The 27,817-nt window shown below is 44.9% G+C and overlaps 1 pseudogene; it reads right to left on the reverse strand.

The window, feature by feature from the left end:
- The window catches only part of LOC124039862, a 141,304-nt pseudogene extending 121,938 nt beyond the window's left edge, over nucleotides 1-19,366 (reverse strand).
- Between the last annotated feature and the right edge of the window lie 8,451 nt (nucleotides 19,367-27,817).

A 27,817-nucleotide genomic window follows, 5' to 3' on the forward strand; every position in this document is an offset into this window, starting at 1 on the left:
TGAAATCCAGCCCAGTCACGGACCAGGATGTCTTGCTCCCAGGCAGATTAAATAACTTTTTGCCCGCTTTGAGGACAATACAGTGCCACTGACACGGCCTGCAACGGAAACATGCGGTCTCTCCTTCACTGCAGCTGAGGTGAGTAAGACATTTAAACGTGTTAACCCTCGCAAGGCTGCAGGCCCAGACGGCATCCCCAGCCGCGCCCTCAGAGCATGCGCAGACCAGCTGGCCGGTGTGTTTACGGACATATTCAATCAATCCCTATACCAGTCTGCTGTTCCCACATGCTTCAAGAGGGCCACCATTGTTCCTGTTCCCAAGAAAGCTAAGGTAACTGAGCTAAACGACTACCGCCCCGTAGCACTCACTTCCGTCATCATGAAGTGCTTTGAGAGACTAGTCAAGGACCATATCACCTCCACCCTACCTGACACCCTAGACCCACTCCAATTTGCTTACCGCCCAAATAGGTCCACAGACGATGCAATCTCAACCACACTGCACACTGCCCTAACCCACCTGGACAAGAGGAATACCTATGTGAGAATGCTGTTCATCGACTACAGCTCGGCATTCAACACCATAGTACCCTCCAAGCTCGTCATCAAGCTCGAGACCCTGGGTCTCGACCCCGCCCTGTGCAACTGGGTACTGGACTTCCTGACGGGCCGCCCCCAGGTGGTGAGGGTAGGCAACAACATCTCCTCCCCGCTGATCCTCAACACGGGGCCCCACAAGGGTGCGTTCTGAGCCCTCTCCTGTACTCCCTGTTCACCCACGACTGCGTGGCCACGCACGCCTCCAACTCAATCATCAAGTTTTCGGACGACACAACAGTGGTAGGCTTGATTACCAACAACGACGAGACGGCCTACAGGGAGGAGGTGAGGGCCCTCGGAGTGTGGTGTCAGGAAAATAACCTCACACTCAACGTCAACAAAACTAAGGAGATGATTGTGGACTTCAGGAAACAGCAGAGGGAACACCCCCTATCCACATCGATGGAACAGTAGTGGAGAGGGTAGCTAGTTTTAAGTTCCTCGGCATACACATCACAGACAAACTGAATTGGTCCACTCACACTGACAGCGTCGTGAAGAAGAAGGCGCAGCAGCGCCTATTCAACCTCAGGAGGCTGAAGAAATTCGGCTTGTCACCAAAAGCACTCACAAACTTCTACAGATGCACAATCGAGAGCATCCTGGCGGGCTGTATCACCGCCTGGTACGGCAACTGCTCCGCCCTCAACCGTAAGGCTCTCCAGAGGGTAGTGAGGACTGCACAACGCATCACCGGGGGCAAACTACCTGCCCTCCAGGACACCTACACCACCCGTTGTTACAGGAAGGCCATAAAGATCATCAAGGACATCAACCACCCGAACCACTGCCTGTTCACCCCGCTATCATCCAGAAGGCGAGGTCAGTACAGGTGCATCAAAGCTGGGACCGAGAGACTGAAAAACAGCTTCTATCTCAAGGCCATCAGACTGTTAAACAGCCACCACTAACACTGAGTGGCTGCTGCCAACACACTGTCATTGACACTGACCCAACTCCAGCCATTTTAATAATGGGAATTGATGGGAAATGATGTAAATATATCACTAGCCACTTTAAACAATGCTACCTTATATAATGTTACTTACCCTACATTATTCATCTCATATGCATATGTATATACTGTACTCTACATCATCGACTGCATCCTTATGTAACACATGTATCACTAGCCACTTTAACTATGCCACTTTGTTTACTTTGTCTACACACTCATCTCATATGTATATACTGTACTCGATACCATCTACTGTATGCTGCTCTGTACCATCACTCATTCATATATCCTTATGTACATGTTCCTTATCCCCTTACAAGGTGTATAAGACAGTAGTTTTGGAATTGTTAGTTAGATTACTTGTTGGTTATCACTGCATTGTCGGAACTAGAAGCACAAGCATTTCGCTACACTCGCATTAACATCTGCTAACCATGTGTATGTGACAAATAAAATTTGATTTGATTTGATTTGATGATTTGATTTGTGGGCTATACTCAGCCTTGTCTCAGGATGGTAAGTTGGTGGTTGAAGATGTCCCTCTAGTGGTGTGGGGGCTGTGCTTTGGCAAAGTGAGTGGGGTTATATCCTCCCTGTTTGGCCCTGTCCGGGGGTGTCCTCGGATGGGGCCACAGTGTCTCCTGACCCCTCCTGTCTCAGCCTCCAGTATTTATGCTGCAGTAGTTTGTGTCGGGGGGCTAGGGTCAGTTTGTTATATCTGGAGTACTTCTCCTGTCCTATTCGGTGTCCTGTGTGAATCTAAGTGTGCGTTCTCTAATTCTCTCCTTCTCTCTTTCTTTCTCTCGCTCGGAGGACCTGAGCCCTAGGACCATGCCCCAGGACTACCTGACATGATGACTCCTTGCTGTCCCCAGTCCACCTGGCCGTGCTGCTGCTCCAGTTTCAACTGACCTGAGCCCTAGGACCATGCCCCAGGACTACCTGACATGATGACTCCTTGCTGTCCCCAGTCCACCTGGCCGTGCTGCTGCTCCAGTTTCAACTGTTGTGCCTTATTATTATTGGACCATGCTGGTCATTTATGAACAGGGAGTTTTTCCTAGCCACCGTGCTTCTACACCTGCATTGCTTGCTGTTTGGAGTTTTAGGCTGGGTTTCTGTACAGCACTTTGAGATATCAGCTGATGTACGAAGGGCTATATAAATACATTTGATTTGATCCATCCACATACAGTAACCTTGTCACCCATAATGTAAAGCCTCATCTGTTCACATAACCTCATTCCTCCACATACAGTAACATTGTCATCCATAATGCTGAATACAAGTGTGTGTGTGTGTGTGTGTGTGTGTGTGTGTGTGTGTGTGTGTGTGTGTGTGTGTGTGTGTGTGTGTGTGTGTGTGTGTGTGTGTGTGTGTGTGTGTGTGTGTGTGTGTGTGTGTGTGTGTGTGTGTGTGTGTGTGTGTGTGTGTGTGTGATCCAGACTCACCCTCAGGGCTTCTATGACCAGGTCCCGGGCCTCCAGCTCCCCCTCCATGATGCTGAGCAGGGTCAGGAGCTCCGGCTTGCTCAGATTATCCATGTTAAACTCACATTTCTACAACACACACACACAAATAAATACATCTTACTTATCACATATTAACAGTGAGACATGTATTGAAAAGTTTATTTTTAAATGTAATTGGAACACACATTTTTATACAATATTATACTCTCTTCTTAGAAAACACTCATAAATATGCATGTTTGTAATCAAGTCCAAGGGAAATGACAAATGTTTTGGCAAAGAGGGACATGAAACTTCAGAGCACCAACTTACTGAAAACTGCATCAACAGCAACAAAACAGTAGAGTTAGAAATGTGCATGATGACTAACAACACTCCTCAGATGGATCTCATTAAGGTTTGTTATAATGAAGCTGAATGTCTGGCTGTACATTGAGGCCATTAAGGTCAAACTACATTTAGCCACATCATTAAAAGCTGATTTGGCCATTTGGACCCACAGGGACAACGGACAGATGCATTGGGATGGAGGATAGAGGTAATTGTGAGTGACCAGACCACTTTCTGCTTTTGCATCATCAATCAATTAAAAGCTTTTCCAACCTCTCTGAGAAATGGCTGGCTATACATTCCTGGATTTACCGGTAGAGTTTTTGGCGAGGAGAGAGAACATTGGAACGGTGGCTGCTTCTGGTTCGTCTACATTCCATGATAGAGACGACACTATCAAACTGACTGACAGATGACGACTCGTTGTTCTGATTGAATAAGACTAACTTGTCTGTCATCCTCCTTCCACAACTTAAGATGATATTGGGAGCTTAACTAAATTCATATAGGTGTACAATGAAAATGATGCAACCTCACAGGCTGAGAGGTGCACTGAGATAAGATCGGAGGTGATAAAGTTACTTGGCAAGAACATCTGCAGAGAAACCCTCTCTTATAGCACTAGATACAGGGGTGGGCAACTCCAGTCCTCTGATTGGTGTCACAGTTTTGCCCCAGCTAACACACCTGACTCCAATAATCACCTAATCATGCTCTTCAGTTTAGAATGCAATTTGATTAATCAGCTGTGTTTGTTAGGGGATGGAGAAAGAAGAACATCCAATTCCATTTTTCATTCTAATTTCCTTCAGCTGAGCTTTTGTTTTTGCACAGCTATTTGTTCAATAAACCAATAAACAAAAATAAAATCTGGAGAGGGAGGGAGAGACGAGCTCCTAGCCTCTAGTCACAAGCGCTCTATTTTATCTCTGCTAAGGCAGATGCGTTCGTACCTGTTCAATTTGGTGACATTCAATCACCCTGCCACAGATACGTGATTGTCTATCATAATTCTGAATCCCTGCCAATGTTTCTCCATGTTCATCATCGATCCAGCAGCCTCCTTCATAAAGATCCATTAAATCACAGACAGAATATATAACCTATGAAACCAGCCTGGTCTTTCAGCAGGCTGCTGGAGTTCAAAGTGTTCCTAAATACTAGGCGTCCCAATACTGTGTCTGGATAACAAGACATCGTAGGACTCTAATGGCTTGAGATTAGAGGTCGACCGAATAATCTGAATGGCCGATTAATTAGGGCCGATTTCAAGTTTTCATAACAATCGGTAATCGGTATTTTTGGACACCGATTTGCCAATTTTTAAATATATATTTTTTAAATGTTATATTGCTTTTTGTTTTTTTACACCTTTATTTAAGTAGGCAAATCAGTTAAGAACACATTCTTATTTTCAATGACGGTGTCACGACTTCCGCCGAGGTTGGCTCTCCTGCCCGTTCGGGCTGTGCTCGGCGGTCGTCATCACCGTCCTATTAGCCACTACCGATCCCTTTTCGGTTATCTGTTGGTTTTGTCTGATTGTTTTCACCTGTGTGTTAGTTTATTAGTATCTGTATATAATGTAGGTTGTCCCTCCCTTGTTTTGTGCGGGATTGTTTGTTTTTGTCATTTCGTTTCGGCTGTCGGTGTTTTTGTATCCGGTTTGTCTGTTTATTCCTGTTTTGGATATTTTTCACCCTGTTTGTATTTTGGGTTGTCCGTGTTTATTGTTGTTCACCGGAGAATAAACCTCTATTCATTATTTGCTCTCTGCACCTGATTCCACCCACCTTGACTAGTCGTGACAGATGGCCTAAGAACAATGGGTTAACTGCCTTGTTCAGGGGCAGATCGACAGATTTTTACCTTGTCAGCTCGGGGATTCATTTTTGCAACCTGGTTACTAGTCCAACGCTGTAACCACCTGCCTTACATTGCACTCCACGAGGAGCCTGCTTGGCAGACTGACTACCTGTTATTATTATTCGACCATGCTGGTCATCTATGAACATTTGAACATCTTGGCCATGTTCTGTTATAATCTCCACCCGGCACAGCCAGAAGAGGACTGGCCACCCCACATAGTCTGGTTCCTCTCTAGGTTTCTTCCTAGGTTTTGGCCTTTCTAGGGAGTTTTTCCTAGCCACCGTGCTTCTACACCTGCATTGCTTGCTGTTTGGGGTTTTAGGCTGGGTTTCTGTACAGCACTTTGAGATATCAGCTGATGTACGAAGGGCTATATAAATACATTTGATTTGATTTGATTTACGCGAGGGCAGCAAGAAGCGAAGGTAAGTTGCTAGCTAGCATTAAACTTATCTTAGAAAAAACAATCAATCTTAACATAATCACAGGTTATCTACACATGGTTGATGATATTACTAGTTTATCTAGAGTGTCCTGCGTTTCATATAATCGATGCGGTGCCTATTAATTTCTCATTGAATCACAGCCTACTTCGCCAAACGGGTGATGATTTGCGAAAAACGGGTGAGCGCATTTGCGAAAAAAGCACTGTCGTTGCACCAATGTACCTAACCATAAACATCAATGCCTTTCTTTAAAATCAATACACGAGTATATATTTTGAAACTTGCATATTTAGTTAATATTGCCTGCTAACATGAATTTCTTATAATTAGGGAAATTGTGTCACTCCTCTTGCGTTCCGTGCAAGTGTGAAGTCCATTTATTCCTAACAAAGGCCGTAATGAATTTGCCAGAATTGTACATAATTATGACATAACATTGAAGGTGGTACAATGTAATAGCAATATTTAGTCTTAGGGATGCCATCCGTTAGATAAAATACGGAACGGTTCAGTATTTCACTGAAAGAATAAACGTTTTGTTTTCGAATTGAGAGTTTCCGGAATCGACCATTTTACATTTACATTACATTTAAGTCATTTAGCAGACGCTCTTATCCAGAGCGACTTACAAATTGGTGCATTCACCTTATAATGGCCAAAGGCTCATATTTCTGTGTGTTATGTTATAATTAAGTCTATGATTTGACAGAGCAGTCTGACTGAGCGATGGTAGGCACCAGCAGGCTCGTAATCATTCATTCAAACAGCACTTTCGTGCGTTTTGCCAGCAGCTCTTCCCTGTGCTTCAAGCATTGCGCTGTTTATGACTTCAAGTTACAGTAAGATTGAAGCCCTTAGAAAGTATGGCAAGGGTAGCGGGCGGCAGGGTAGCCTAGTGGTTAGAGCGTTGGACTAGTAACCGAAAGGTTGCAAGTTCGAATCCACGAGCAGAGAAGGTACAAATCTGTCTTTCTGGCCCTGATAGGCCGTCAATGAAAATAAGAATTTGTTCTTAACTGACTTGCCTAGTAAAGGTAAAAAAAGAAAATAAAAAAAATCTATTTCCTTCAGAACAGCCCCAACCAAGCTAGGATGGGGTTAAAAGTGAAGAATCCAGCAATTGATTCACTCTGTTTCAAGCTTTCAAATGAATTCCCAACCCCTACGCAGCATTCTCCCCATGCTGTGCTGCTGCCAGTGAGCCATTTGGAGAATTTGAAGGCTTGCATGACACTATCCCAACCAAAGCCTGTATGTGATGCTGTCATGTGGGCCCCCGGTCTTCATCAATGTACTCGTTTGGCATTTCTCATTTCTGCACAGTGAGCAGGTGAGGGAAGCTACGGCTAATTTGTTCCAAAAGTGAGTTAAGTTCCTAATGGTAGCCTATTCCCTATATAGTGCACTACTTTTGACCAGAGCCCTAGTAGTTCACTACATAAGGAATAGGAGGTCATTTGGGAAGCAGACATGGTGTGCTGTGCTGCCTGCAAAGGGCAGGAGCCTGGCTAGTATTCAGCTCCTCACTGTATTGGAGTTAATCAGGACTATGTCACTTCCCATTGGGACACACAGAAGAGGACAAGACTGATGACCAGCTTCAAGCTTTAAGGCCTCGTGTTTTTGTTACATTAAAAAATGTTACTGCATAAGCTTAGAAACTAGGGCTGTGATGATACCAGTATCACTGACCAGTGTGGCCCTACCACCACCATTCATCAACCTCTGACCCCTCACTAAACCAAGTGAACCGGTCCTCAAGGGCCCATCAGAAAATAAACTCCCTGACCAAGGGCCAACAAAAGAGGGTGTTGCAGGCAGGACTCTATAATGCGACTAAATATTTTGCTGTGCCACCAGGAGATGTACTTTGGGAGCACAATGAGCCTAGAAAAAATTATTCCAGATAATAATTGTTGTAATCATAAGGCTTCGCTGTACCATTGTTTCCGAGTCTCTAGAGAAAAACAAGAGTGCATATTCGTTAGCATCATGGTTGCACCATTACTACAGAGAAAACGGCTTGCTTCTAGCCCAAACAGGTCAAATGATCTGACCCATATTACTGGAGAGGACGGATGGTTGGTTGATGTGCTGTCCTCGAGGCACCTGTTCAGCTGAATGCTAAGTGTAAACTAGCCTCCGGGCCGTAAAAGCAAGGGAAGGAGTGCAGTGTGCACTGAACACGCTCAGTAGAGCTGGGTTGGCGGGCTGGCTTGGCTGACACTGACACGGTACTCTGAGCTATGCCAGCTGAATCACTGAAATTAAGACCAATTTAGAAACGTCTCCGGTGTACATACCCCCCCCCTCTCCTTCTCTCACTGCTCTATCTCTGGCCTCCTTCCTTCCATCTCTCTCTTGCTTTCATTCTGCCCCCTTCCATTACTTTCTTACTTTCTCTTGCTTTTCTTGCCTTCTGAGTCATTCCATGTCATATCAACAAGCCATGAGACCCACCATCTCAGATGGTTCTGAAATCGTTTCTGTAGTTGGAAACAGGTAAGATTGGCATTCCTGAAACATCATTTTGTTTAAATTTAAGCTAATTAATTACACTCAAATTGACCATTTTAATTTATAGGATTCAGATCCTATTCAATAAATATATTACCCAACATCAGATGTGTACCAAACATCTTCCTACCAAAGAGTAAGACATTTTTTGTCAAAAACCACCAACGGACCCTCCACACCCCACGCCAATCCCACCCCAACCACCAGTATACAGTATCAGCTCTCTATGTTTGACATAGAGTATAAAATAAAGCTGTGACTTGGAGTATTGCTTCTTCATACTATGTAATATATTCCCTGTGAATCTGGTGATGTTTTTTTTGCCCTGTTCAGAGATTCGTCATTGAAGTTACCATAAAGAAGTGTGGAAGTACCCGATTTTGACCAATGGATGCCCCTGTTCCTGCTATACCATCACACTCTATTATCCATTTTAGTGTGCTACTTTGGGTAGAAAAGCAATAGATTTTGCTCATGATGAAAATAAACTGTGTGGTCATCCTCACAACTCAAGTCAGTCCTCCATGAAAGCAATTCACTTTGTCCGTCTCTTAGCAACCTAATACTTCAACCCAACTCCCGTTGAATGGTCCAACAGTGGCGGCTCACTGAGAGGGCGATCACTTTGACTTTTCCTACAAGCCCAAAACGTTGATGGAGAAATGGGCTAGGGACTACCCTAACAAAACAATACATTGCATGGCAGTATTGTGTTTTTCAACAAAAATATATATCATGAATCAGCTATATCAGCTATACAGTATATATTATGATATTTACCATTAAACCCAACCCAATACCATTACCATTGTAAAACACTATACAGTGTGTGTTGGGACTTTTACCATTAAAGACCATCACATGGAAACCATTAACTGCTGTAGCCCAATGGTTTGCTTGTCCACCAGGAATAGTGTAACAGTAACTAATCCAGACCTTTTATGATGGGAAAAAACATACACAAAGGGGACGTTTCTTGGACACAGATTAAAGGAAACTGTCGAATATTTTTCAACTTCATATTCATTATCTCCAACGCAACTCCAACGTCAACATCAACATAAACAACATAAACATTTTTAAAAAGTCCTCTCACTGTCAACTGCATTTATTTTCAGCAAACTTAACATGTGTAAATATTTAAATGAACATAACAAGATTAAACAACTGAGACCTAAACTGAACAAGTTCCACAGACATGTGACTAACAGAAAAGAAATAATGTGTCCCTGAAAAAAGGGGGGGGTCAAAATCAAAAGTAATAGTTAGTATCTGGTGTGGCCACCAGCTGCATTAAGTACTGTAGTGCATCTCCTCGTGGACTGCACCAGATTTGCCGGTTCTTGTTGTGAGATGTTACCCCACTCTTCCACCAAGGCACCTGCAAGTTCCCGGACATTTCTGGGGGGAATGGCCCTAGCCCCCACCAGCCCCCAACAGGTCACAGACATGCTCAATGGGATTGAGATCTGGGCTCTTCGCTGGCCATGTCAGAACCCTAACCCTAACCCTCTTTAGTGTCCTAAGTTTTCATAACTGTGACCTTAGTTGCCTACCGTCTGTAAGCTGTTAGTGTCTTAACGACCGTTCCACAGGTGCATGTTCATTCATTGTTTATGGTTCATTGAACAAGCATGGGAAATAGTGTTAAACCCCTTTACAATGAAGATCTCTGAAGTTATTTGGATTTTTACGAATTATCTTTGAAAGACAGGGTCCTGAAAAAGGGACGTTTCTTTTTTTTGGAGTTTATGTGAAAATTGCACGTTTCTGTGTTAGATAGAGGAACATACGTATTTCTAATGAAATCATCGGTGTACATCATGTGATTTAAACTAATTATGAGTAGGCAATGCCTACTAATTGCATACTAATTGTCTATTAATTTGAATTGTGAAGACTTGAATTGTGAGGGCGATCACACAATTTACTTTCATCATGTGCCAAATGTATTGGTTTTCGACCCAAAGCTGCAAAGGAAATGTTGCACTCTTGAGTGCTAATGTTTGGAGGATATATTGGCATGCGTGTTGTTAGAGGGCTGGCAAACTGTGCCAATATATCCTCTAAACACCGGCTTCGAGGGCATTATCACTTTTATACAACGGGTTACCAACATATTCAAATAATGATTGACATATTTTCATTAAATGGACGTATCAATGGACGTGATCCAGTCGTTCAGTCTTTTTGTTCTGTGTCTATGGATGCGACCAAGTGGTTCAGTCTTTTTGTTCTGTATCTATGGACTCAACCAAGTTGTTCAGTCTTTTTGTTCTGTATCTATGGACGCGACCAAGTCATTCAGTCTTTTTGTTCTGTCTATGGACACGACCAAGTCGTTCAGTCTTTTTGTTCTGTATCAATGGACGTGATCCAGTCGTTAGCTCTAAATGTTCCATTGCCATGCTGCCTGTCAAGGTTCTTATCCCTTGCTTGCTAGCCAACTATGCCTAACTTACAGTCACGTCAAAAAGTGTAGCCAGAATAACAGCAAAGTAGCTGCATTTGCATTTGTTAAAGCTTTTTTTAGAGACATTTATTTGGATAGATCCATAACAATGAGCTAATGAGGTGTAATTTTGCCTGGCATAGAAAATGTGCTCACTTGTCAGGACACTGTTGTTCAGAGGAGCTAGCCAACAACACAGCTACAGTAACAAAATCACTTCAAACTCAAATCAAATCTTATTAGTCACGTGCGCCGATTACAACAGTCCTCTGTAGCTCAGTTGGTAGAGCATGGCGCTTGTAACGCCAGGGTAGTGGGTTCGATCCCCGGGACCACCCATACGTAGAATGTATGCACACATGACTGTAAGTCGCTTTGGATAAAAGCGTCTGCTAAATGGCATATATTATTATTATTATTATTAAATGCTTACTTACGAGCCCCCAACCAACAATGAAGTTTTAAAAAATACAGACAAGAATAAGAGATAAAGGTATCAAGTAATTAAAGCGCAGCAGTAAAACAATAATAGCGAGACTATACACAGGAGGGGGGGGGGGTACCGGTACAGAGTCAATGTGCAGGGGTACCAGTACAGAGTCAATGTGCAGGGGTACCGGTACAGAGTCAATGTGCAGGGGTACCGGTACAGAGTCAATGTGCAGGGGTACCGGTACATAGTCAATGTGCAGGGGTACCGGTACAGAGTCAATGTGCAGGGGTACCGGTACAGAGTCAATGTGCAGGGGTACCGGTACAAAGTCAATGTGCAGGGTTACCGGTACAGAGTCAATGTGCAGGGTTACCGGTACAGAGTCAATGTGCAGGGGTACCGGTACAGAGTCAATGTGCAGGGGTACCGGCACAGAGTCAACGTGCAGGGGTACCGGTACAGAGTCAACGTGCAGGGGTACCGGTACAGAGTCAACGTGCAGGGGTACCGGTACAGAGTCAACGTGCAGAGGTACCGGTACAGAGTCAATGTGCAGGGGTACCGGTACAGAGTCAATGTGCAGGGGTACCGGTACAGAGTCAAAGTGCAGGGGTACCGGTACAGAGTCAATGTGCAGGGGTACCGGTACAGAGTCAATGTGCAGGGGTACCGGTACAGAGTCAATGTGCAGGGGTACCGGTACAGAGTCAATGTGCAGGGGTACCGGTACAGAGTCAATGTGCAGGGGTACCGGTACAGAGTCAATGTGCAGGGGTAACGGTACAGAGTCAATGTGCAGGGGTACCGGTACAGAGTCAATGTGCAGGGGTACCGGTACAGAGTCAATGTGCAGGGGTACCGGTACAAAGTCAATGTGCAGGGTTACCGGTACAGAGTCAATGTGCAGGGTTACCTGTACAGAGTCAATGTGCAGGGGTACCGGTACAGAGTCAATGTGCAGGGGTACCGGCACAGAGTCAACGTGCAGGGGTACCGGTACAGAGTCAATGTGCAGGGGTACCGGTACAGAGTCAATGTGCAGGGGTACCGGTACAAAGTCAATGTGCAGGGTTACCTGTACAGAGTCAATGTGCAGGGGTACCGGTACAGAGTCAACGTGCAGGGGTACCGGTACAGAGTCAATGTGCAGGGGTACCGGTACAGAGTCAATGTGCAGGGGTACCGGTACAAAGTCAATGTGCAGGGTTACCTGTACAGAGTCAATGTGCAGGGGTACCGGTACAGAGTCAATGTGCAGGGGTACCGGCACAGAGTCAACGTGCAGGGGTACCGGTACAGAGTCAATGTGCAGGGGTACCGGTACAGAGTCAATGTGCGGGGGTACCGGTACAGAGTCAATGTGCGGGGGTACCGGTACAGAGTCAATGTGCGGGGGTACCGGTACAGAGTCAATGTGCAGGGTTACCGGTACAGAGTCAATGTGCAGGGGTACCGGTACAGAGTCAATGTGCAGGGGTACCGGTACAGAGTCAATGTGCAGGGGTACCGGTACAGAGTCAATGTGCAGGGGTACCGGTACAGAGTCAATGTGCAGGGTACCGTACAGAGTCAATGTGCAGGGGTACCGGTACAGAGTCAATGTGCAGGGGTACCGGTACAAAGTCAATGTGCAGGGTTACCGGTACAGAGTCAATGTGCAGGGTTACCGGTACAGAGTCAATGTGCAGGGGTACCGGTACAGAGTCAATGTGCAGGGGTACCGGCACAGAGTCAACGTGCAGGGGTACCGGTACAGAGTCAACGTGCAGGGGTACCGGTACAGAGTCAACGTGCAGGGGTACCGGTACAGAGTCAACGTGCAGGGGTACCGGTACAGAGTCAACGTGCAGGGGTACCGGTACAGAGTCAACGTGCAGGGGTACCGGTACAGAGTCAACGTGCAGGGGTACCGGTACAGAGTCAACGTGCAGGGGTACCGGTACAGAGTCAACGTGCAGGGGTACCGGTACAGAGTCAACGTGCAGGGGTACCGGTACAGAGTCAATGTGCAGGGGTACCGGTACAGAGTCAACGTGCAGGGGTACCGGTACAGAGTCAATGTGCAGGGGTACCGGTACAGAGTCAATGTGCAGGGGTACCGGTACAGAGTCAATGTGCAGGGGTACCGGTACAGAGTCAATGTGCAGGGGTACCGGTACAGAGTCAATGTGCAGGGGTAACGGTACAGAGTCAATGTGCAGGGGTACCGGTACAGAGTCAATGTGCAGGGGTACCGGTACAGAGTCAATGTGCAGGGGTACCGGTACAAAGTCAATGTGCAGGGTTACCGGTACAGAGTCAATGTGCAGGGTTACCTGTACAGAGTCAATGTGCAGGGGTACCGGTACAGAGTCAATGTGCAGGGGTACCGGCACAGAGTCAACGTGCAGGGGTACCAGTACAGAGTCAATGTGCAGGGGTACCGGTACAGAGTCAATGTGCAGGGGTACCGGTACAGAGTCAATGTGCAGGGGTACCGGTACAAAGTCAATGTGCAGGGTTACCTGTACAGAGTCAATGTGCAGGGGTACCGGTACAGAGTCAATGTGCAGGGGTACCGGCACAGAGTCAACGTGCAGGGGTACCGGTACAGAGTCAATGTGCAGGGGTACCGGTACAGAGTCAATGTGCAGGGGTACCGGTACAGAGTCAATGTGCAGGGGTACCGGTACAGAGTCAATGTGCAGGGGCACCGGTGAGTTGAGGTAATATGTACATGTAGGTAGAGTTATTAAAGTGACTATGCATAGATGATAACAACAGAGAGTAGTAGCGGTGTAAAGAGGGGGGCGGTGCGGAGGGGCAATGCAAATAGGCTGAGTAGCCATTTGAGTAGATGTTCTGGATTCTGTTTAAAAGCGTCTTGGACCAAGACTTGGCGCTCCGGTCCCGCTTCCCGTGCGGTAGCAGAACTGAAAAGCTGGAAAAACTGCAAATTAGCTGCATTTCGTTTGACCTTCTTTCAATAAATATGTTTTTGTATATATCCATTCAAATTATGACAGCTGATTCATGATTTCGACTGGCTGAGAAGCGCTGCGTGTCTGTCTCATCCTGACTCCCGGCAGGTTCATTACTATGGGACAGCAGGAGATTGAATTTGAATATTGAAACAATGTTGTAAATGTCGGAGAGACAGACAGCAAGGTTTATACAAATCTCCGCTGTTGAAAACTAGATGTTAGTCTAAAAGAAATGTGAGATAATGTCAAGATGCTTTTTATAGTGGAGATCGAGTTTATAAAGTACCTGTCTGGGTTGATGAGACAGAGGATTGCACAGTCAGATGGAACAGAGTAAATAGGCATTTTAACATCATAGATTTAGCCGGTGGCAACTAGTGGAATAGACACCGTCTGGAATGCGGTTATAACCAATCAGTATTCAGGATTAGACCCACCCGTTGTATAATATGTAATAAACACAAGAGACCAGCAAAATGGATAAAATGTTGAGGCGGTATAGCAGGAACAACAAATCAAATGTAATTTATTTGTGACATGCTTTGTAAACAACAGGTGTAGACTAACAGTGAAATGCTTACTTGCGGGCCCTTCCCAACAATGCAGAAAAAAAGAGAAATAATATCAAAATAATAACACAAGGAATAAATACACAACGAGAAACGATAACTTGGCTATATACATAGGTACCAGAACAGAGTTGATGTGTAGGAGTACAATTACATCACATAGCACAGAGAAGCAATACTCCAAACCACATCTTCATACTACTTGTGAAACATACAGAACTGATACTGAATACTGGTTGTTAGGGTGGGAATGGCTACTCAGACTACCCCCCCTCCCCCACGCTGCTGCTACTCTCTGTTATTATCTTTGCATAGCCACTTTAATAACTCTCACCCACGTGTAAATAATTACCTAAATTACCTCGACACCGGTGCCCCCACACATTGACACATTGACCCTGTACCGGTGCCACCTGAATATAGCCTCCACATTGACTCTGTACTGGTACCCCCTGTATATAGCCTCCCCATTGACTCTGTACCGGTGCCACCTGAATATAGCCTCCACATTGACTCTGTACCGGTACCCCCTGTATATAGCCTCCACATTGACTCTGTACCGGTGCCACCTGAATATAGCCTCCACATTGACTCTGTACCGGTACCCCTGTATATAGCCTCCACATTGACTCTGTACCGGTACCCCTGTATATAGCCTCCACATTGACTCTGTACCGGTACCCCCTGTATATAGCCTCCACATTGACTCTGTACCGGTGCCACCTGAATATAGCCTCCACATTGACTCTGTACCGGTACCCCCTGTATATAGCCTCCACATTGACTCTGTACTGGTACCCCCTGTATATAGCCTCCACATTGACTCTGTACTGGTACCCCCTGTATATAGCCTCCACATTGACTCTGTACTGGTACCCCCTGTATATAGCCTCCACATTGACTCTGTACTGGTACCCCCTGTATATAGCCTCCACATTGACTCTGTACCGTTACCCCCTGTATATAGCCTCCACATTGACTCTGTACCGGTGCCACCTGAATATAGCCTCCACATTGACTCTGTACCGGTACCCCCTGTATATAGCCTCCACATTGACTCTGTACCGGTGCCACCTGAATATAGCCTCCACATTGACTCTGTACCGGTACCCCCTGTATATAGCCTCCACATTGACTCTGTACCGGTACCCCCTGTATATAGCCTCCACATTGACTCTGTACCGGTGCCACCTGAATATAGCCTCCACATTGACTCTGTACCGGTACCCCTGTATATAGCCTCCACATTGACTCTGTACCGGTGCCACCTGAATATAGCCTCCACATTGACTCTGTACCGGTACCCCTGTATATAGCCTCCACATTGACTCTGTGCCGGTACCCCCTGTATATAGCCTCCACATTGACTCTGTACCGGTACCCCCTGTATATAGCCTCCACATTGACTCTGTACCGGTGCCACCTGAATATAGCCTCCACATTGACTCTGTATCGGTACCCCCTGTATATAGCCTCCACATTGACTCTGTACCGGTACCCCCTGTATATAGCCTCCACATTGACTCTGTACCGGTACCCCCTGTATATAGCCTCCACATTGACTCTGTACCGGTGCCACCTGAATATAGCCTCCACATTGACTCTGTACCGGTGCCACCTGTATATAGCCTCCACATTGACTCTGTACCGGTGCCACCTGAATATAGCCTCCACATTGACTCTGTACCGGTACCCCCTGTATATAGCCTCCACATTGACTCTGTACCGGTGCCACCTGAATATAGCCTCCACATTGACTCTGTACCGGTACCCCCTGTATATAGCCTCCACATTGACTCTGTACCGGTGCCACCTGAATATAGCCTCCACATTGACTCTGTACCGGTGCCACCTGAATATAGCCTCCACATTGACTCTGTACCGGTGCCACCTGTATATAGCCTCCACATTGACTCTGTACCGGTACCCCCTGTATATAGCCTCCACATTGACTCTGTACCGGTGCCACCTGAATATAGCCTCCACATTGACTCTGTACCGGTACCCCCTGTATATAGCCTCCACATTGACTCTGTACTGGTACCCCTGTATATAGCCTCCACATTGACTCTGTACTGGTACCCCCTGTATATAGCCTCCACATTGACTCTGTACTGGTACCCCTGTATATAGCCTCCACATTGACTCTGTACTGGTACCCCTGTATATAGCCTCCACATTGACTCTGTACTGGTACCCCCTGTATATAGCCTCCACATTGACTCTGTACCGGTTCCCCCTGTATATAGCCTCCACATTGACTCTGTACCGGTACCCCCTGTATATAGCCTCCACATTGACTCTGTACTGGTACCCCCTGTATATAGCCTCCACATTGACTCTGTACTGGTTCCCCCTGTATATAGCCTCCACATTGACTCTGTACTGGTACCCCCTGTATATAGCCTCCACATTGACTCTGTACTGGTTCCCCCTGTATTTCACCCTGCTATTGTTATTCACTGCTGCTCTTTAATTATTTGTTTCTCTTATCTCTTACTTTTTAAGGTATTTTCTTAAAACTGCATCGTTGGTTAAGGGCTTGTAAGCATTTCACTGTAAGGTCTACACTTGTTGTATTCGGCGCATGTGACAAATGCAATTTGATGTGATTTTGATTGGTGTGGGGTGTCCGTAGCTGGGTTTAATTTGTTTGTCTTACTCATTGGTAGGAAGAAGTTTGGTCCAAATCGGATGTTGGGTACTATATTTATTGAATATTATCTAAATCCTATACATTAAAATGGCCAATTTGGGGTGCAATCAACACACAAAAAAGAAAGTGCAACTAACAACACAACCGATTTCAGAATAATCTGAGATGGTAGGTGTGGAAACTCCTCTTTCTTGTGCTTTTTGAGGTGGAACGACCCTTTTTCTTCCAACACCACCCACATCTCTTCTCTTCTTCCCATTTCAACAGCTACCTGCCTGTCTCGTTCCCCCCACCCCAAGGGGATCTTCCAGTCAATCATTTCAATAGCCTTTGAGCCTCAAACCCAGAACAGTTATTGTATTAAGAATATACAAATGCTTAAGAAATGGTCAGTTACATATAAACATATATAGAATAGGTGTAGTTCATGGTAAAGTCAAGTGGCTAATGGGAGACTGGCCAGTCCAGTGCCTATTCTGCATGAATTGACTGACTGGTCGATAGACAGCAATGGTCTGACTGAACAGAGCACATGGAACCATCCAAGCATACCACAACCAGGGAAAGGTACCACGGACCCCTCCCGCGGGGCAAACTATTGATTAATATGCACAGAGGGGTAGCAAGCTGCTGCCCTGGCACATATGTATGTTGTAACCTGCCTGTCTGCAAGACGAGGGGCCAGTGTGAGAAGTCCCAGATAGATGAGTGTAAACAAGTGCAACTCAGCCTGATTAGTCAGGAGACTGCAGACAAACAAACACTTTCACTAAGATTCAACATGTCTAATACTGTTCTATTGGTCACAGGTCAAATCTAAAGTATTAGTAGGCCTACAGAATACGGAAAAGGTTTTTTGAGTGCAAATAGCCAAAAATGCTTTATGTTCAGACAAGTGCTGCTGAATATTGGATTGTAGTGGTTTGGTTTGGGGGTCCTCATAGGATAGCCTATATAGGCCTTTCTTTTCTAACCATAAAGACAATATTTTTCAAATGCAAATTTGCATGTAGGCTACATCAGATAACAATATATTCACATTAAAGCCACAATGACACAAAGCACAAACCAACCATTAACATATTTTGTTTCAACTTAGAGCTTTTGATGTATAGAGAAGAATTACAGCATTGTGCATTGAACAGCCTTCTCAAAAGCAGCGGCCTATCTCGTAGCCTATTCAGAAGACGAGCCAGCGCAAACCTATAGCCTAAATTGTGTTTCAAATGTAAGTTGCCTACACATTGAAGCCACCGTTTTAACCGCACTGTACCAACTGTATTACAACACCGCAAATCAGTGCTTTATAGCCAACTACGCTTCCCCATATCCGCCGTGCCAAAAGACTGAGCTTTTTGAGGTGTGAGAAATATATTAACCCAATTCCTTTGATTTGAATTCTCATAACAGACTTGGATCATATGTATATAGTCTATTTGGAGAAAAAAAATCTGAGAACCTTTGTTTTGCTGTTCGCTACATTGTCACAAGAATAACATCTTGCTGTTGCTTCAAGATGAACACTCAGGTTCATAGAGAAATGCACCGTCTTTCTGTATTCATTATTCCTGTGCCCGGTGCCTTTATTCCAAAATGAATCATGCAAATATAGAAACATATAGACCTGGCTATAATATGAAAAGGTCTTACCGCTTCGACACTTCCAAGCACTGTTGTTGCCAGTGTTTGTATCGGAGGACGCTGTTCCCCGCTCGCTCCCTCCGACGCCATCTTCCTACTGTAGCGGTCTGCTGGACTGCGGGCAACACACAGAACATAAAACAACGCATTCAGTACAACTTTAACTACTACGCTGCTGAATGCAAATTTCACATACGACTGTAGCCTCAAATTGTAAAAACACTCGAGAGAAAAATGTGTCTCCGCGGATGAGACAGTCTAGACTAGACCAGACCAGACCATGGCATTTCGGGGAGCGCAGGTTGGTTAAGGGCAGTAGGCGTGGACCCTAGGCGTATTCCAGATGAGAATGCTTTCTCAATTTGAAAGGAGGTGCGTTGCGCGGTGGCTAAAGAGTGACAAAAAAAATTGTGGTGGGGACAAGTGTCGCCAAGGCTGTGTCCTATTTCTGCCTAAACCCACCATGCCAAGGCTTACAACCTAGGCTACCTCTTACCCTTCCTATGACTATGTGGAATCGGTGGATGTGTGAATAACATAGCCTGATGAAGGATGGTCTTCATGTTGTGTTGTCATGAGTTATATTAACATGCCGACAGTCAGAGTAGCGGTTTCGGCCTATTGGGATAACGTATGCCTAAGAATGCACCATAGATACAGTAGCCTATATCATTCACTGTTTTGTATAATTATATCAAATATTCCAAGTGCCTAATGTCAGCTAAAATATCCAGGATTATACACCTTTTTTACAGGTTAGATTGTCCTGTAATTATTACCTCATAGCCCAAACGTTTTTATTAAATGTAGGCCCAAAGACCTATAGGCTTGTAATCTAGATCTGCGGCCTGAGATATGCCTTTGGATCGATAGATCATGTATCATTTCTGGTACCATTTATTTAAATGCTGTCAATAATGGCTCTGCAGTCTCGACAGATGATCGACCATTGATATGAATGAGTTATACTGGGGTTTCCAGATGTACCATTTAGGATTACAGAGTTGATCCCCGCTGCCTGATTATTTATTGCCTTGATACACTATTTGGGTCAAATAGCATTGTGGTGATGTACAGTAGGCCTGCGATAATTACTGACGGGCGTTTGTGTTTGGACTGTTTTATAGCTGGTGCCATTGCTGCTTTGAAATTACACGCACAGTAAAATACCTTGGTGATGTCACTTCCACAGTGTGTCCCATTTCTCTGTTCCACAGACTCTCTTAGCTTCATGTCATAGTTAGAATTAAGTGTGTATAGTACAGTACTGGGTTGTCTCAATTACCACACCTACAGGTGCAATCAGTGGACAGCTGCCAGTCAGTCTGTGCGATGTTCATTTAAGATGTGGCCCAGGCCCTTGGCTCGCAGACACAGCCTATTATTGTCCTGGCTCCTGTCATGCGTCAAATCCCAAACTCATGTCTAAATCAGATGCAGATCGCTGGACATTGCTGGAGATGTCATGCAGAGATAATCTTTTCCATCCATCCCCTTTCTCAATCAGGGTGCTGAAGGGAAACGTGTCATTAGTTGGAGATTATGGGGACTGTTGATGAAAGGGGCTCAGTGCCTTCAGAAAGTATTTACACCCCTGGACTTTTCCACATTTTTGTGTTAAAGCCTGAATTCAAAATATATTATGTTTAACAATACCCCACAATACCTTATAATGTCAAAGTGGAATGATGTTGTTCAAAACGTTTACAAATTAATTATAAATGAAAGCTGAAATGTATTGAAAAAATTAATATTCAACCCCTTTGTTATGGCAAGTCTAAATAAATTCAAGAGTAAATCTGTGCTTAATAAGTCACATAATAAGTTGAACTCACTCCGTGTGCAATAATAGTGTTTAGCATGATTTTTCATGCACATTGAACACATTGAATATCCCTTTGCACATTGAATATCCCTTTGAGCATGGTGACGTTATTTACACTTTGGAGGGTGTATCAGTACACCCCAGTCATTACAAAGATACAGGTGTCCTTCCTAACTAATTTGCCAAAGAAGAAGGAGACCGCTCAGGGATTTCACCATAAGGCCAAGAGTGACTTTAAAACAGTTACAGAGTTTAATGGCTGTGGTAGGAGAAAACTGAGGATAGAGCAACAATATTGTAGTTACTCCACAATACTAACCTACAGTAAATGACAGAGAGAAAAGAACCAAGCATTTACAGAATACAAATATTCCATAACATGCATCCTGTTTCCAACAATGTACTAAAGTAATACTGTAAAAAATGTGGCAAAGCAATTCCATTTTTGCCCTGAATACAAAATGTTATGTTTCTGGCAAATCCAATACAACACATTACTGAGTACCACGCTCCATATTTTCAAGCACAGCGGTGGCTGCATCATATTATGGGTATGCTTGTAATCGTTAAGGAATGGGGAGTTTTTCAGGACAAAAAATAAATAAAATGGAGCTAAGCACAGGAAAAATCCTAGAGGAAAACCTGATTGTCTTCTTTCCACCAGACACCGGGATATTAATTCCCCTTTCAGCAGGACAATAACCTTAAACACAAGGCCAAATGTACACTGGAGCTGCTTGCCAAGAAGACAGTGAATATTCTTGAGTGGCCGATTTACAGTTGTTGTGTCTGGACTATCATTAAATGTCAAGACTTATTTATATCAAATCAGTTCGCTAGGTTTAATTATTATGTGATTAAACTAATCATGTAACCATTAATTAACTAGGAAGTCAGGGCACCATGGAAAATGTTGCGATTTACTGAGTTATAATTTTCCGAATATAACTCTTCAGATATTCAACATCTGATCAATTAGTCATTCTCATTAATGTATTATTATTACCTCATCAGTTCTCATTACTGAACGTCACAAACCCTTGAATATATGCATGACCCTAGCCTAAATCATGAATCAGTGACATACAAATTGGCTTAATTATTTATTTAATAACTAACTAAATAAGCACTAAAAATTACATAACAAACAGACAGTAGATATTTGGGTTACTACATGATATAAAGAAAAGGTCCCTAGTGGACAAAGCCGATAGGACGGCTTGGTAGACCAAGGTTTGTGAACGCCGTTGCAGTCCCCCTCTGGTGGTTGACCTTGGTAGGCTGTCTGAAAGTGGAGCAGTCCACCACAAGGATGGGCAGTGGATGTCCTGTTGGTGATCGCCGTTGCAGTCCCCCTCTGGTGGTCGACCTTGGTAGGCTGTCTGAAAGTGGAGCAGTCCACCACAAGGATGGGCAGTGGATGTCCTGGTTGTGGATCATTGTTGCAGTCCCCCTCTGGTGGTTGACCTTGGTAGGCTGTCTGAAAGTGGAGCAGTCCACCACAAGGATGGGCAGTGGATGTCCGGTTGGTGATCGCCGTTGCAGTCCCCCTCTGGTGGTTGACCTTGGTAGGCTGTCTGAAAGTGGAGAAGTCCACCACAAGGATGGGCAGTGGATGTCCGGTTGGTGATCGCCGTTGCAGTCCCCCTCTGGTGGTTGACCTTGGTAGGCTGTCTGAAAGTGGAGCAGTCCACCACAAGGATGGGCAGTGGATGTCCGGTTGGTGATCGGCGTTGCAGTCCCCCTCTGGTGGTCGACCTTGGTAGGCTGTCTGAAAGTGGAGCAGTCCACCACAAGGATGGGCAGTGGATGTCCTGGTTGTGGATCATTGTTGCAGTCCCCCTCTGGTGGTTGACCTTGGTAGACTGTCTGAAAGTGGAGCAGTCCACCACAAGGATGGGCAGTGGATGTCCTGGTTGTGGATCATTGTTGCAGTCCCCCTCTGGTGGTTGACCTTGGTAGGCTGTCTGAAAGTGGAGCAGTCCACCACAAGGATGGGCAGTAGATGTCCGGTTGGTGATCGCCGTTGCAGTCCCCCTCTGGTGGTCGACCTTGGTAGGCTGTCTGAAAGTGGAGCAGTCCACCACAAGGATGGGCAGTGGATGTCCGGTTGGTGATCGCCGTTGCAGTCCCCCTCTGGTGGTCGACCCGGGTAGGATTTCTACAAGCGGAACAGGCCGACACAAGGATGGGCAGCAGATGTCCAGATTTGGATTGCCGTTCTGGACCCGTCGTCTGGTTGTCCAGACTGGAAGATCTGAGAAATAACTTAAGAAGATGTTAACAACGTACACACGCACACTCACAAAATATATAATTGCATTTCGTTCCAAATGAGCGGTGTGGTGATGGTGTGGTGTGGTGATGGTTGAATGGTTGTATGATGGTGATGGTTGTATGGGGACTTTGTTTATGGCTCTATTGCTTCTTAAGTGTCAAAGGAACTGAAACGTAAAGGTGTGAAAGCATAAACAAAAGATATACAAAATATGGTTATCACAACAATAATCTAATTGGACTGTATTCTACATACTTTCAAGATCTTGGCAAAATGACCCTATGCATTGTCTAATGATCAAAGTTGGGGCTGAAAATGTGTTCTCATTTGTTACTGACAGTTACCCTCTGTGTGTAACTTACTGTGTGTAAACTGTGGACTCCGGCGCTGCTGTAAAATATTTAAACCGCTGAAGGGGGCTACTATTCCTGTTGACTCGGCCTAGTTGAAAACTGACTCAGGGCCAAATCTGACTAATCATGTTTAGGCTAATTGGCCATCCAGTGTTCCCAGGGCCAGGCGGAGGCTAGGCTTAGGCGGGGGCAAGGAGGGGGCCAGGGGCATCACAGCATAAACTATTGATATGGGACTGGCCAGGTCTGGATAGTGGGGGTTAGGGAACAGTAGACCTGAGCTGCATCCCAAATGGCTCATTATTCACTTTAGAGTGCACTACCTTTGAAATAGGATGCCATTTGGGAGAAGTAGACCTACCTACCTATCTAACGAAACCTTATTTTACATGACGCTCATACAATATGCTCATGCAATGTACTGCAGAACTATTAGCCCTAAGCTGAGGTAAACCATAGCACAGGGGCTTATCTCAAGCTTTTAACAATATAGAAAGTTGTTATGGGATGCTTATCATTTTTTGCAGAGCAATATTATGATGGAGATAAATGCATCATAGGAAATGTGTTGTCGTACACGTTATATGCAGTAAACCAAAACTGGTCCTAAGGCCCCACAGGCTTTAAACCTTGTGTAATTGATATCCTACCTAAAAGAGGTGATTAAAAGAAGTCCTCATGCATGCCCCTACATATTGACCCAAGATCAGTGTTGCGTTACTAAGGTAAGTATTCAAGGAGGGTAAATCTGATCCTATGTATGATCCTATGTATGATATGTTTCTAACATACATTATAAGGAGTGTCTTCCCTGGGGGATGTGAGGACAGCCCACAGAGGAGGTAGCAATCAGAAAGAGAGAGAGAGATAGGGAAAGAGTGAGAGAGAGAAAGAGAGAGAGAGAGATAGAGGCCTCTGTAACTGGAGGTGTGCGGACTGGACTGATAGTGATAGATGAGGCCAGCTATGGGGAACTGACCTGAGGCTAGGCTACATGCACCCCCCCCCCCCCCCCCACCAACCCTCTTTTGGGACTTGGCTCACAGTGACTTGCTCTTGGTCGGGACACACGGTAGGCACAATAGTTTCCTGATGGTGACGAGGTGGGAAGGAGTGGGAGGAGGGGTACCAGTGTGCTTGTGCGTTTCGGTCATTCGGCAGACAGACCAGACGGCCCAGATAAAATGACTCTGTCCCGGATCAATCGCATGTCCTGGCGAGACCTTCAAATGGGGAGACACAGTGACTAGTGACCAACAGAAAGAGAGAGAGAGAGAAAGAGAGATTGTCCTGAGTGGATACCAATGGCTGAAGCAGACCTCTCTGTTGCGTCACCACCGCGGCCCGCGGCTGAACAACAGTCACCACTGTCCTCTCTGCCCGTGCTTTTTCCTCTCCCTCTAAAACTTTGGGCCAACATCTTCTGTTTGAGGAGCAGCAGGAGGAGCAGGTGGATTAGGTCGAACAAGTGGAGCAGGAGTGTGTTTACCCATAATAGTGCATTTTTTAAATAAGAAATAGTATTTGTCATAGCAATTACCTATTGCAAGATCTACATATACTTCTACAGATCAAAACACAAACTGGTTTGAAATGATATGACAAACCACAAAGGAATAGACAATGAAGACAGGTTGCTAGGGAGATAAACGTGTGAGGCATGCAGCAAGACTGCCAGCGAGAGATCCCAGCATATATTCTGTTTGGAAGGAGGTGTGGAAAATGTTAGGTCTGCACTATGGCAAGTATGGGCTAAAAAAAATATGCATACTGTCACATTCACCAGATTCACCGATAGAACAATGAACCAGATGTTTAATCGGATGTATAAATTTGAAGGATCCGGTTGGCATTTCCACGCACCACCAAATATGGTGACGAAGAGGAAGCACAGGGGCCGACAGTGGGAGAAGATGGAGCGAGATGGATTTTTTCTGACATTCTGCAAATTTTCTCCTCGATGAAACATTTTATCTCAATACAGTTTTCTGTTACCAAAACTAGAATCTATTATGAACAGACTTGAATATGTTTTGGACACTTTACCCTTTGCAAAAGTTTCAAATTATTATTATTATTTTTTTTAGAAGTGCAAGGTTGAATTTAATTATTGTACAAGAGCACTTCACAGAGTAGGCGTTGCCTAACAGAAATATGCAAATACATTATAGAATGCGCCAATAGGATCTCGCTGGCTTGTGCTTGGCTCTGCCCACCTCCTTGCTTGGTCTGCCCACTATGATTCATTTTCTCTTATTGGAAACGACAGGCTGTGGTCTATCTTGGGTTAGTTTAAAAAACCTTTGCCGAATAGGTGCGGTGAAATGTGATGTTTTACAGGGTCAACCATAGTAGTAGGCACCCCTGAAGCAAATTAGGTTTAAGTGCCTCACTCAAGGGCACATCAACAGATTTTTCAATTACTGGGCCACAGCTCTAACTGCTAGGCTACCTGCCGTACATACATGAACTTGAGAGGGTTTCCCGCCCCCTCCCTCGCCCCCCCCAACCACCCACTCAGGCTTTCATATGGACTCCTAGCCTAGGGGTTGTGAATGGGATACTGGCACCAAGTGTCAGAGAGAAAGACACCCTTATTCAAAAACGGTCCCGACATCAGTTCAAATGGATGTAGAAACTTGATGACTTCAACACCGACATGGCAGTCAACCCTACCAGGAAGTTACATGTTACAGACAAACTCATTCAGGAGTTGGCCCACAAATACTATTGTGTAGAACAATGATCCTGAATAAAGTTATGTGTAACACTAAGCTTATCAGATTTCAACTTTGACTATATTTAGCATTTCAGAACCAACCTTTTTAATTAGAGTCTGTGTCTCTTTCTCAAGTAGACGGAAGACTGGAAGAATTATGTTTATGAAACATGTCCGTTGGGATCCAAGTCAAATTGCAGACAGCCGTCAAACTCTCATTTGTAATTACAGTAGCCCTATAACCTATACTTTCACAGAAAGTGATAACCTATATTTGGCTTAGGCAGGTAATGAAGATATACTGATCCATCTAGTCAGCTCTTCATCACAACCACACACTTACTGGGTAGTCTCTCTAGACATCCGCCTTCCACAATTTAAAAAGTTTCTGGTTATGCAGACTTTAAAAAACAACTCTGTGCTTACATTAAGTAATACAGATAGTAGGTTCTCTGCCTTACAAACATTTAAAAAGTTTGAGCATTTAAAATCAGGGATGGTGATGTGTTCTGTTGAATATATGTTATTTATTCAACCTTTATTTAACTAGGCAAGTCAGTTATGAACAAATTCTTATTTTACAATGACGGCCTACCCCGGCAAAACCCTCCCCTAACCCGGTCCACGCTGGACCAATTGTGTGCCGCCCTATGGGACTCCCGATCAAGGCTGGTTGTGATACAGCCCGGGATCAAACCAGGGTCTGTAGTGACACCTCTAGCACTGAGATGCAGTGCCTTAGACACCTGTCACTCTGGAGCCTGGGAAAATAGTGTCTAAAATGTTCATGCATTAAAACATAATCTGGATTCAAATTCATTCTAATGTGGGAGATGGGGAGTCTGATGACACAGTAGTATACTCATCCATGGGATCAATAGTGGACGGCCGGGGTAGGGAATGGGAATGGGGGCGTGCTTGGTCCGCTTTTTCCTGTAGTCCACAATCAAGACAAAGGAGATGATTGTGGACTACAGGAAAAAGAGGACCGAGCAGCCCCCATTCTCATCGATGGGGCTGAGGTGGAGCAGGTTGAGAGCTTCAAGTTCCTTGGTGTCCACATCACCAAACAAACTAACATGGTCCAAGTACACCAAGACAGTCGTAAAGAGGGCACGACAAAACCTATTCCCCCTCAGGAGACTGAAAAGATTTGTCATGGGTCCTCAGATCCTCAAGAGGTTCTACAGCTGCACTACTGGTTGCATCACTGCCTGGTATGGCAACTGCTCGCACTACATAAGGTCTACCTGTTGTATTTGATGCATTTGACGAATACAATTTGATTTGATTTGAATAGACAGTTACTGCCAAAGCTGTGTGGTAATGTGTTGCCCCCTTTTGGTCAGCATTGGGTGTGACTGCATTTGGGACCTCAGCAGGGCTAGTGATAGAGCAGGGCTAGTGATAGAGCAGGGCTAGTGATAGAGCAGGGCTAGTGTCCAACAGTTTGATTGGTGCAAACAGCTGTATCTACCAGTCCTCTGGGTTCAAATACTATTTAAAATGTTTCAAATGCTTTGAGTGTTTTCTCTAGCCTCCCAACTGTCCCAGGTGGGCGGGGTTTACAGTTTGGAGACTATTTCCTTGGTTCCATTGGGCCATGCATGCTCAATCAAGCCCAGGTAAAGTAGGCTATTTAATATGATTTCAAATAATATTTTAACCCAGGACTTTAATCCACACTGTAGAAAAATATATTAAGACTTTAAAATGATGAAACAAAAATAGCG

Source organism: Oncorhynchus gorbuscha, linkage group LG01 (assembly GCF_021184085.1).
Source record: "Oncorhynchus gorbuscha isolate QuinsamMale2020 ecotype Even-year linkage group LG01, OgorEven_v1.0, whole genome shotgun sequence".
Taxonomy (NCBI): domain Eukaryota; kingdom Metazoa; phylum Chordata; class Actinopteri; order Salmoniformes; family Salmonidae; genus Oncorhynchus; species Oncorhynchus gorbuscha.